The sequence below is a fragment of the Pinus tabuliformis genome, chromosome 8, assembly GCF_031772625.1.
Source record: "Pinus tabuliformis cultivar Carrire ecotype Pingquan chromosome 8, CPIR1, whole genome shotgun sequence".
In the NCBI taxonomy this organism is placed as follows: Eukaryota; Viridiplantae; Streptophyta; class Pinopsida; order Pinales; family Pinaceae; genus Pinus; species Pinus tabuliformis.
The window spans coordinates 1,036,385,649-1,036,398,667 of NC_142294.1; positions in this window are offsets into that span (position 1 = coordinate 1,036,385,649).

Here is a 13,019-nt window from a genome sequence, read left to right on the forward strand (position 1 = left end):
TTGAGGCCCTAAACAACGTTTTTTGGGAAATCTTGGGCAACATGGATCCATGGACCCATTTTTCCTCCCAAAGTGGTAGTACTCAGATAGATCTTTCTAACGAGCTATCGTACGCATCAAACAGAGATCGTATGCCAAAGTTACGACCCCGGGAAATTGATGTACCAATTTACCCAAACGGGACCCACAATTTGGCATTTCATCTTCTAGGGTTAGGTTTTAGAATGTTAAGGGTTTTCCATTGTTTCTCAACAATAAATAGGCCTCCGAGCCTCATTGTAACATAGTTCAGAACAGTTCAGAGGCATGTAGTTGTACATCTCTTCTCAGAGATAAGCTACCATCGCCCTAGATGGTTTATTTCCATTTCTGGTTGTAAGCATATTTCAGTATTTTACAGTAATGAAATGAAGTATTATTTCCGTTGCATATCTGTGTTTATGGTTATCTATGTAATTTGTTGCGTTCCTGTCTAAATCCGGATCAATGGTATCAGAGTGGTCTGCTTTTTCTCTGTTTTTCTTTGCATGTCCCCAATGAGGTCGGGATATAAGGATTTAGGGCTTGAACTGGTCGAACCTTTGCAAGACCAGCCTCGCAAATCTCGACGGCCTCCCATGGCAGATGAGAAGTAAGACGAGGGGGTAGTAGATCCTATCAAAATCTTGCTCGAAGAAGCGCTCGAGCGGCAAAGGAACGCGATGATGGATAGCTTTGCGCAGATCCTTCAGCGGCTACCCAGAGGCGACACATCGGCTTCCAACAGCTACTCTGGAAACGACACACTGTTTAAGGTACAAGTTAATTTTTAAATCCCCATCTTCGAGGGTTAAATAGACGCAGATGCTGTAGATAAATGGTTAAATCTGCTAGATGGGTATTTTTCTGTTCATGAATTTTCAAATCGGGAAAATATTGTTTTCGCTCTTCTCAAAGCATCCCCCCACGTCAAGGACTGGTGGGAAACCTACTGCGAGCAGAAGGATGAAAATACAGGTTCACTATTTTCAGCCGCACCCACTTGGAATGACTTCTAGGATGCCATCAAGGAGCAGTACTACCCTGTCGGAAGGTATGAGGACAAATACATCAAATGGAACACACTGCGGCAGGGACGAGACCACGATGTGCCAGAGTTCACAAACATTTTTCATACCCTTCGCACACAGTTGGGTATCAAATATTTTGAGCTACATCTGGTACTCAAATACTGCGGCTGCCTACATAGATACATCCAGGAAGAAATGGGGTTCTTGAACATCTCCTCACTCGGCACAGCATACCGATACGCTGTCAAAATCGAGCAAAAGTTCAAACAAAAGAAGCGAGACTTTGGATCTGCAAATCCGAAGTCCAAAGGACAAAGCCAAGGCGGGGTGACCCAAGACAACCCGTTGAAGCCGCAAGAAAAGAACAACACCATGAAGCCAAAGAAGGACACAGGAAAGTGGTGTGAGTTCCACAAGAGTCCCACTCATAACACAAGTGAGTTTTGGACCAAGCAGTCGCTAGTGGCCAAGTTGAAGGCTTATGAATCAGATGCATGTTCTGACCCTGAGCCAGAACCTAACAAGGGGAATGGCAAAGGGAAGCAGATCATTGATGCGGATCCCAGTGCCATTGTTTCCACTGCCAAGATCCAGAAAAATGAGCTTGAATATCCAGAGGAGGGGGAGCATCTTTTCCACTCATAGATGTGGGTGAAGGGCTCGTCTCTACAATTCATTGTCGACAGTGGCAGCCAAAAGAACCTCGTTTTAGCAGAGGTCGTGAAGCGGTTGGGCCTACCGACTACACCACACCCAAAGCCGTACAGTATCGGGTGGCTTCACAAAGGACGAGATCTAAAAGTTCGCCAGCAGTGCCGCCTTCCCTACAGCATCAAACCCTTCACAGACGAGGTATTGTGTGATGTTACACCTCTGGATGTTTGTGATGTATTATTAGGCCAGCCATACTTGTGGAGGTGACATGCTGTGTATGAGTCAAGGCCTCATGTTGTCTTTATTTCTTTAAATAATTCATTATACAGGATATCGAAGGTAGCCCCACCTACTGCCACATCCTTGATCACTGCTAAGAAAGGCAGCAAGCTCATCTCCCAGACCAAGAAATTTATCTGTCTGGTTCACTCCCAAAGTAAGGGGAAGATCGTTGCTACATCCATGACCCCTGCAAAGGGTTCCTCCATGCAGTAGTAACAACAAAGGGATATGGTCATGATAGAGCACAGTAACAACTTCCCCTCACCCACAGAGATACCACACAAGTTTCAGGTGGGCAACAAAGTTTGGCTACATCTGCAGAGAGAATGCCTTACCAGAAACCATCAGAAACTCAGGCGACTCCGACATGGTCCTTACACCAGTACCAAGGCTACAGTAAACAATGCTTTGAAGCACAACATTCCTCCATTCCTTGGCTTGCACCGAGTGTTCAATGTGGACCGTCGTCGACCATGCTTCCCACCTTTCTGGACACATCAGAGATTGCAGAACAACTCACTAGAGACCCAGCTCAGCAAAAGCTTCCTCATCTCAGGGAGGAACTCAACGCAATGGGGACCATTGCTTCTTAAGGGGGCAGGAATGATCCAGGTGGATATTGGTGGCCACCCACCTATCCCATTTGGAGCCCCATAATTGTCTCTTTCAGCTTTTTCGATTTCCTAAATTGTAGCAGTTTACTATTTTTAGCAGTTTTTTGGGTCCTGAACTTCCGTAGCCATTTTGAGGCCCTAAACGATGTTTTTTGGGAAATCTTGGGCAACATGGGTCTATAGATCTTTCTAACGAGCTATCGTACATGTCAAACGGAGATCGTATGCCAAAGTTATGACCCCGGGAAATTGATGTACCAATTTACCCAAACGGGGCCCACAATTTGGCGTTTCATCTTCTAGGGTTAGGTTTTGGAATGTTAAGGGTTTTCCATTGTTTCTCAACAATAAATAGGCCTCTGAGCCTCATTTTAACACAGTTCAGAATAGTTCAGAGGCATGTAGCCGCACATCTCTTCTCAGAGATAAGCTACCATCGCCCTAGCTAGTTTATTTCCATTTCTGGTTGTAATCATATTTCAGTATTTTATAGTAATGAAATGAAGTATTATTTCCGCTGCATATCTATGCTTATGGTTATCTGTGTAATTTTTTGCGTTCCAGTCTAAATCCGGATCATCTAAATCTCCAGGAAAACTTGTAAAGGTGTGATGGAAATGCGAAAAGGAAGGGCACTACAAAAGGGACTGTAAATCTAAAGCTCCTGGAAAAGGAAAGGGATCTGATGATGCTCCTTATGTAGAGGTGAAAACCACCTCAGATGAAGGTGGGGATGTATACTTGTCTTCTTCAAGTACACCTGTAGATCATGAGGCATGGTTGATTGACTCACGTGCATCCTCTCACTTCACTCCCCATAGAGAGTGGTTCTTTGAGTATGAGAAATATGATGGTGGTGATGTCTTCTTAGGGGATGATAGGGAGGCTAGAATCATTGGTCGCAGAAAAGTAAAGTTGGAGTTGCAAGGTGGAAGGGTTAGAACACTTCCGGGTGTTCTTCATATTCCTGCATTGGCCATAAATCTGATTTCTGTAAGCAAGCTAGATGATGCAGGTGTAAAAACAGTGTTCGAGAAAGATACCTGCAAGATGGTTCAGGGAGCACTGGTATTGATGTGGGGAGTTCAGATTGGAACTCTGCACAAGTTTCAAGGTAGCATGTTATTGATGGGTGCAACAGTTCTATGGTTCCTGAAAGTGGAGCAAAAAATCTAGTGGCCTCTCGAGAAAAGACCATTCTATGGCATCAAAGGCTTGGACATATTGGAGAGAAGGGCCTTCTAATACTTCATGGTAAAGGTATGGTAGAAGGTATGACTAATGGCTCTCTAGATTTTGATTTATGTGAAAATTTTGTGTATCGGAAGTAGAATCAGGTGAGTTTCCCCTATGGTGGTAAGAGGGCGAAACATATATTAGAGCTTGTGCACAGTGATGTGTTTGGACCTGTGAAGGTTCCATCACTGGGTAAGTTTGTGTAATATGTATCATTTATAGATGAATTCTCAAGGAATACATGGATATATTTCCTCAAGAAGAAATCTGAAGTCTTTGACAGGTTTAAAGAATTTAAGGCTCTGGTGGAAAACTAGACAGAGAAGAAGATAAAGGTGTTGAGGACATATAACGGTGGAGAGTTGTGTGGTAAGGAATTTGAAGAATTTTTTAAGAAGTGTGGTGCAGCATGACAAAAGACTACTCCATACACACCTAAGAAAAATGGAGTTTCAAAAATAATGAACAAGACGTTGATGGAAAGGGCAAGAAGCATGCTCAGTGGTGCCGAGTTAGGACAGGAATTCTGGGCAGAGGTGGTGGAGACAACATGTTACCTGGTCAACAGATCACCTTCATCAGCATTGGAGGATAAGAATCCACAAGAGGTATGGACTGGTAATAATCCCTCTCTTTTACATCTGAGGGTATTTGGATGTGATGCATATGTACATGTTCAAAAGGATCAAATAACAAAGTTGGATAGTAAATATGAAAATTGCATCTTTATTGGGTATAAGGATGGTTTGAAGGGTTATAATCTTTGGAACCCAATAACAAGGAAGGTTGTGTACAGTCGAGATGTGGTGTTTAGATAGGTGAAAAATGTTATTAAACATGAATTCCCATCAAAGGAACCTGAGAATATATAGTTTGAGCTAAAGGAGGAAGAATCAGACTCTACAACAAAAGAGGAATCAGAATATGAAGAGCCACAATGTCCGGTTGTGATAAGATTAGTTCAAGAAAGAAGGCAGTCATAAAGGTATAGTCCATCTGCTTGTTGTTCAATTTTTTCTCTATCTATTACTAATGATGATCCCAGAACTCTGAAGGAAGCAGTAGATTCATAGGATGGAAAACTTTGGAAAGAGGTCATGGTTGATGAAATGGCATCTTTGCACAAAAATGAGGCTTGGGATCTAGTGGAGTTGTCGGCTGGAAGGAAACCCATTGGCAGCAAATGGGTCTTCAAGAAGAAGAAAAATGCAGAAGGAAAGGTGGAGAATACAAAGCTCAGTTGGTAGAAAAAGATCATTCCCAGGTGCCGGGAATTGATTTTGGTGATATTTTTTCTCCTGTTGCCAAGGTAGCTTCTACTATATTACTTTTATCTGTTGCTGCTAGTTTTGATTTTCAGGTAGAACAGATGGATGTGAAGACAACATTTCTCCATGGGGATGTACAAGAGGAGATCTACATGAATCAACCTGAGGGCTTCGCAGAGAAGGGTAAGAAAGAACTGGTATGCAGTTTAAAGAAGTCTCTGTATGGGCTAAAATAGTCACCAAGGATGTGGTATCAGAAATGTTATACATTTATACGAGGACTTGGCTTCACCAGAACAAAAGCAGATCAATGTGTGTATTTTAAATTAATTGGTGACCATGTTATTTCTCTAGTCTTGTATGTGGATGACATGTTGCTAGTTGGAAATGACAAATAAATTATCCATGATTTGAAGACCTAATTGTCCTCCAAATTCAACATGAAAGATATTGGTGCTACAAACTATATTTTGGGCATGGAAATTAAAAGAAATCAGGCAAAGAGGAAGCTCTGGTTAAAGTAGAGGAAGTATGTCAAGGAAATGTTGCAGAGGCTTAATATGTAGGATAGTAAACTGGTGAAGATTCTTATTCCTGTAGGTGTAAAGTTATCTGTTGAACAGTGTCCCAAGACACAAGAAGAGGAAGAGGGCATGTCCCGTGTTCCATATGCAAGTGCAGTTGGTTGGTTGATGTATGCGATGGTCTATACTAGACTAGACATTGCACATGCAGTGGGAGTATTGAGCAGGTTTATGTCAAAACTAGGGAAGGATCATTGGACATCAGTGAAACGAGTTTTCAGGTATTTGTGTGGCACTAGTGATTATGGTTTGTGCTACCAAGGAAGATTAGGATTGAATAGAGTTTTGGATATTCGTGGCATTTTTGATGCAGACTAGGCTGGAGATCTAGATCATAGAAGATCTACAAGTGGGTATGTGTTTAACCTATTTGGAGGTGCAGTTAGTTGGATGAGTAAGAAACAATCTGTAGCAACACTATCAACTACAGAGGCAAAATACATGGTAACCACTCATGCAAGCAAGGAAGTATTTTGGTTGCAGAGATTGTGTTAAAGTATGAGGTTAGTACAGGGAGATATAAGGATAGACTGAGATAGCCAAAGTGAAATTTTCTTAGAAAAATACTCTACCTACCATTCAAAGACAAAGCACATTGATGTTCAGTATCACTTTGTGAGGGATATCATAGAAGACAAAAAGGTTTTGTTAGTAAAGGTGGACATTTTTAATAATACTACAGATGCATTGAAAAATCTATGAGCTCTGAGAAGTTCTCTTGGTGTAGAGAAACAATGGGAATTGTAGGGCTGGATAAATGACTAAGCTCTCCTGTGGCCCCATGCGGAAAGAAAACAAAAAGTGGGAGAATGTTGGGTTGTGTTATATTCTTTCCATGACTAGCCCACTTAGTTAACCAGGGGATTAGAGGGGGTGAGAAGCCCCACCTTCGTTGCACTGATTGCGCAATCGGGGGGTCATAGGGGGTTTGAGGGGGGTGGGTTTTTTGGACCCTATATTAGGTGGGGTGAACCTACCTATGGTTTTGTGTATGGTTTTCACACATGGTTTTGGGCGCGATGGTTTTCGGTCCATGGTATTGGATTCTTTAGCATGTGTATATATGTATTGTAACATTAAAAGGAGCATAATGAAAAATCAATCTGGTAGTCCTGGTTTTGGGATCGAGGGAAAAATCTCTATATATATGTGTTTTACGTGTTGTTCTCTCGCATTTTTTATTTTCTGTGTTTTAGAATTCGTATGCAGGTAATTTCTGTATGGGTTTAAAACTTACACATCAGAGTGGTTTACTTAATCTTCAAATTACAAGGTTCATTTTCCTAGTCAGTGCTTAGTGTAACTTGTGTCTAAGTTCTTTCACTTCAGAGGGAGATGGTGAGAGTGAGTCTGAAGTCGAAAGCAGGGAAAAGTTTAAGAACCACCCTAAATTTATATGTATAATAAATGGGTGTATCCCCATGATACATAGTAAAAATGGGAGGTGATTTTATCAATAATATAATATGGATATATAATTTTTTTAGCGAATCTCTCACATGATTATATTATCTTGTAAAGTCATGGTGAATCTTTCACTAAATTATAAAATCTTGTAAGATCTTGGCAAACCTTTCATGGAATAATAAAACATTGTGAAGTCTTGGTGAATCTTTTGTTAGAGTATGAAACCATATATGATAATAGGAAAACGTATTCATTAAACTGTAATATACTAACATACATGTTTGAAAAAAATAAACATAATTTTCTCTTCCTACAAACAATGTTGCAAGTTCCAGTGGCCATGTTTGTCAAGGTTGTTACTTTACAATCTTTCATATCCTTCTATTAGTTTTGATAATATTCCATAAAAAAGTTCTTGTAGGTGTTGATTTTGACCACCAGTTTTGTCAAGGTAGGAGAGATTAATCTTTTATCTACCACTTTTGTCAAGATATCACTTTTGTCAAGATATCATTTTTGTCAAGATATCAAATTTCTTTCTTATTCCATAGACTCCCACTGCTAGATAGAAAAAAAACATCAAGTTTGTTTACATGCCAACAAGTAGCAAGCCCCAACTATATAATATAAGAAAGTAGTAGGTATCCCAAAGACCTGAAGGGGATCTAATGGAAAAAAGTGACCGTCCTTACAATGTATATATAAATATATGAATGTAGATTATTTATTATTTTAATTGGAAATCTTAAATTAAATAATAACATTTAATTACGTCTCTCCTAATCTAAATTGATTATTATCATAATTCACTACCTTCATATGTCTTGAATTTTTTAACAACGTTGTAACATGTGGATTAATTTCCTTTTTGGTTCAAAATCTCCGCCTTTTAGGACAATATGGTGCAATCACACGATCCCTTTAGATCATTATGACAAACTAATAATAACAGAGAAGATGAAAGGTTGTACAAACCAACATATTTTTCAAACAATTAATCCAACATAAGTACCTTAACTTTTTCATGAAGATATCATATTGAGAACGTTTGAAAAATGGTGGGAAATCTAGGCAATGACTATCTCTCTTCTAGGAGGGTGATGCAGAAAGAGTGATAAGATTTCACTATTTTGAATTTTTTTGTTAAATCAGAAAAACCAATATTAATAGAGATATTGGTATTTTTTACTAAATTTTCTGAAGTGACTAAATATAGCTTTAACCATTCATCTTAAGATGTTTTTTACAATATAATTTCCTAAGTCTATTTAATATCTTCATTATCATAAAAACCAACCTATATCCATCTTAACTCCACATCTACCACTCTTAGAGGGATGAAATCTATTTATCCCTCTCAGCACTTTGCAGACCCAGAATTAAGATGGATATAAGCCGATAGAATTTCCACTTTAAATAGTATATGCTCACATGAATACCATGGGTTATCATAAACCTGGAGCTTAAAACCTACTATTATTAATTTATAAAAATTAATAAAATTAATAATTTATTTCTATTTTATTTTTTTATTTTAACCAAGTTAAAATGTTTAAGTGACATTAAATTACAATATCCATTTTTACTCTTGATCTACCAAGCCCCGAGAGAGATAAAATATTTTTTCACTCTATGCTAGTTTGCATATCATGATAGTTGACCCCTCTCGTGGCTTAGTAGATCCAGAGTAAAGATGGATCTATGCTCGTTTAATTCCCCCCTTTAAATAGGCTACATTCCACGTGAATATCATTGGTCAATACCATGTGCCATCTTTATTTTTATTAATACTAATATTAGGTTCAATAATGTTTTTTGCATGGTATTAATAATAATTTGGCCCATGGTATTTGGCCCATAGGCTTCACCTAAATATAACGCATTTTTTGAGTGTTGGTTCAATATAAGGTGACTTATGGAGTAAATATAAAAAAATTGTTTTATTTATTTACCATACCTTTCATTTATTTATATTTTTATTAATTTTCCATACTTCTTTTTAAATATGGTATTTGGCCCATAGGATTCACTTAAATAAAACCTCTTTTTTGAGCCTTCTTAAATAGAAAGAGGGCTATGGACTAAATATAAAAAAAGGTTTTATTTATTTACCATACCTTTGGAGTAAGTATTAAAAGAGGTTTTATTTATTTGCCATATCTCCACTTTATTTATATTTTTATTTATTGGGACTAAATACAATGGGCGATTGCAAATGAATTGAACATTGCAAAACAAAAAATGGGGCGATTGTAATGGAATATAAAATGAGTCTTTTCATAGTTTATCCGCCCGCACCCCCCCCCCCCCCCCCCCCCCCAACACCCTTTTTTTTTTGTTGCTAAAATGAAAAAATTAATTATTTTTTAAGTCAAAGTTGGGCTAAATATATGAAATGGGTACTTTATAAAAAATTCACCCCTCTAAAATGAAAAACCCCTTAAATTTCGCCATTGGGCTAAAATTCGCCCCTAAAATTTACCATGGTCAAAAGGGAATAGTCCAAACTATGTTAGAGACACACAACACAGAAGGGCATGCGCAACATCCGGTGGAGTAGTCCAAATGGATGTGGCAGCCATAAACACACAATGAATAGATAGCATGTACAAAACCCCACAGAATAGTCCACACGAGTGCGACAATCATTATAACAAGTTTACGAGGATGAATTTGTCGAGTGTCTAGCAGAATAGTCCACACAGGAAATACAATGTTAACAACTGATACAAAAAATTTCCAACAGCATATGTACTAAAACAACCAAAATAGTTCAACTGTCTTAATACATGTTAAATCAACATGCATTACAAGCATCCAAAGAATAGTCTTATAAACGAATACAATACATGTGTGAAAATGTGTTGGCCTATTAATAGGCTTCTGAATTAAATGAAAGTTCCAAGACACTTTCGTACACCATTACATCACTAACCCCGATAACAGGGCATTGGAGCCACTTCTCACTCCTCAAAGAAAAGACTACAGACTATCAAGGCTATGTGGGAGGAGCCAAGGGTGAAACTGACCCTTATGATTCTTCAATTTCCATCATCACTGTTCGACTTACATGACTCTTTAACTTCATCCATCGGTCTCTTGGACTTCCACATTACATTATATTGATTACACAATACGACCCAAAATGGTGATGTGGCCGAGGCGACTCATGACACAACTCGACATGACACTGTTTGTGTGCACATTGTTGGCATTATGAGACAAGTGTTGTCCTTGATAGCAAATCACACTGATGACAAATCATAGTGTAGAAGGATAGCAGCAAGGAATTGATGATCAGACTATAAGAAGAAGAGAAAATTCATATACGCAGGTTCATTAAGCCCAAGTCGCGTATACACACAGGTTCGCTATATACCAAGTCGCGTATACGCAGGTTCACTATATACCAAGTAGGGTATACATGCAGGTTCATGAATGGAAAAGAGCGTACGTGTCGGAAAGCTTACTTTTGGTCCGTGGTAGTTAGTCCTCGGTACTTGAGCCTATGTTTTTGGACCAAAGTATCTCGACAGACGTGTTGATCCCTAGTATTGAGTTGATGGTATTGCTTTACTATGGTTTTGGACCGTGGTATTATGAAAGGCCTAAACCTATATAAGGAGAAGATCATTAGGCCAAAGTGTATGAGTGGGTAATGAATATCTGATGAAGTGTGAGATCCAAATGCTGGTTATGGGTTGGTGATCTGAACCATGGTTTCACTCATGTGGAGGATGATGAACTATGGAACGAGATCTCAAGGCTTGGAATGATTATCTTTATATGGTTTGACTGTGGATAGACTAGATCTATTGACGCATGTTTATTGTTATGATTTGGGTATGTTTTGATGTCTGATATAGCTGCGGAATTATAAGTTAGGATTTGCAGATATGTACGCAGATTGTCTTAGGCAAAAGAGCGTATACACGCAGGTTGGGTTTTTCCAAGTAGCGTATACAATGTGAAGTATGATATGTGAAGATGAAGTTGGATCTGGTTACTGTTATGTTGTCTATGTTGTTGACAGGGTTTCAGTGATTCAGTGTTGGGTGATTCAGAGATTGATGATGCAGGTTGTTTTATGGATTCAGTATGAAAATGTATGAAATGTGGTCCTGGGAAGATCGTAGATTTCAGTAGGCTAGCACCTACGTACTGGTAAACATATCAGCCAGTACAAGAGCCAGGGGGTTGTAACTCCCTTCCAGGAGCAGCTGGAGAACGAGTAAAGGTTGGAGCATTCTGTAGGCAGGGACCTACGTACTAGTAAATGGATCGGCTAGTACAAGAGCTAAGAGGGTTGTAGCCCTCTGCAGGTTGTAGCCTGCGTGCTGGTAAAGGACTGCACCAGTACATTGTAAAAGAAGTTTCTTATTAAAGGAAGATAGAAACAAATTGCAGCAGGTGGTTTTCACCCACATTTGGTTTCCACCTTATATCATGGTGTTCATGTGTGTGCCTTATGTGTGATGATCTGTTCTGTTATATTGCACCTGTTTACTGTGAATATGGTTAATAATGTTCTGATGCATTTACTGAAGATAAGCTAACTGAATCTTAAGATTACTGCATGTATGCTAGTTGCCCTTAACTAAGTCGCGTATATACGCTGATATCCTTAACTGAAGCTGCGTGTATGAATCTGAGTATGAAATTGAAAAAGTTTTATCTGATCTGATAATACTGATTCACCCCCCCCTCTCATTATTATTTCCAACAATTGGTATCAGAGCCAGGTTCTTTGATAGAAGCTTGATCGCTTGAAGGAGATCCATGGAACAATGGGAAAGAAGCTTAAGAAGAAAGCTCATAAGAAGAAGAAAACATCTCATAAGGACTATGACAATGGGATAATCGATTGGGGATTAGGTATAAGAAGCTCTTCAGATTCAGAATCAGATTCAGAATCATTATCAGGTATGAATGTGTTATCCTCTGATGTTCTAGCTATATTTCCTTGTGAAAGAGATGGAAGTGATAGTGAAACTACTGAACTTGCTCTTATGGGTGAACAAGAAAGATATCAAATAGAGGCAGAATTTAAAAGGCTGACAGACAAAATTAGAGATCAACAAGATCTATTGAACAAAAGGGAGTGTGACTTCAAAGAAGAAGCTACCAAACTAAAGGCCCAACTTGAAGAAGGAAACAAGGTAAGAAAACTACTCAAGGACAAGGAAGCCCAATGTCAAAAATTGCAGCATGAAGTGACATCATTAAGAAAAGAAGTCAACGAAAGAAGCACAACCATCAAGAAACTCAAAGATAGATCCATATACTATGAAAATCTTGAAGCTACAATCCTCTCACTAAAGGGAGATCTTGAAGAATCAAGGAAGCAGAATGAAGATCTACATCAAGCAATTGAAAAACAAGACAATGAAGTCATCAGCTTAAAATCCCAACTGGAATGTGCCTTCCAAGTTCATCAAATGCAGCAGGATCTGAATGAAGAACAAGAAAAGGAGATTCTCAAACTAAGGGAACTAATGGAAGAAGGAAGAAAAGCTGAAGAAGATTCAAAAAAGCAATCTTTTGAAAAGGAAGAACAACTTCAGGATGAGGTAAATATCTTGAAAGGTAAAATAGAAGAAAAGGATAAGCTTTTACGATTTCAAGATAGCTCTAAAGTCTTGGATGATATTATTAGTAGTCACAAATCTCCTGCTATAAATACTGGTCTTGGTTTCCATGAATCTATTGAAGGTGAATCTAGTTCACAAGGTGAGGCAAGGAACTCTAAAGAGAAATCTAAAGTGATTAATGAAGAAATGAAAGATCCATCTCATCATCAACCAAGGAAAGAGATTCTTCAAAGAAAATCTTTTGCTTCTCCTATGAATAATGTTGAATGTTATGTATGTCATAATCTTGGACATGTTGCAGCCAGATGTGGAAGAAGAAGAGTTCAAGACCATC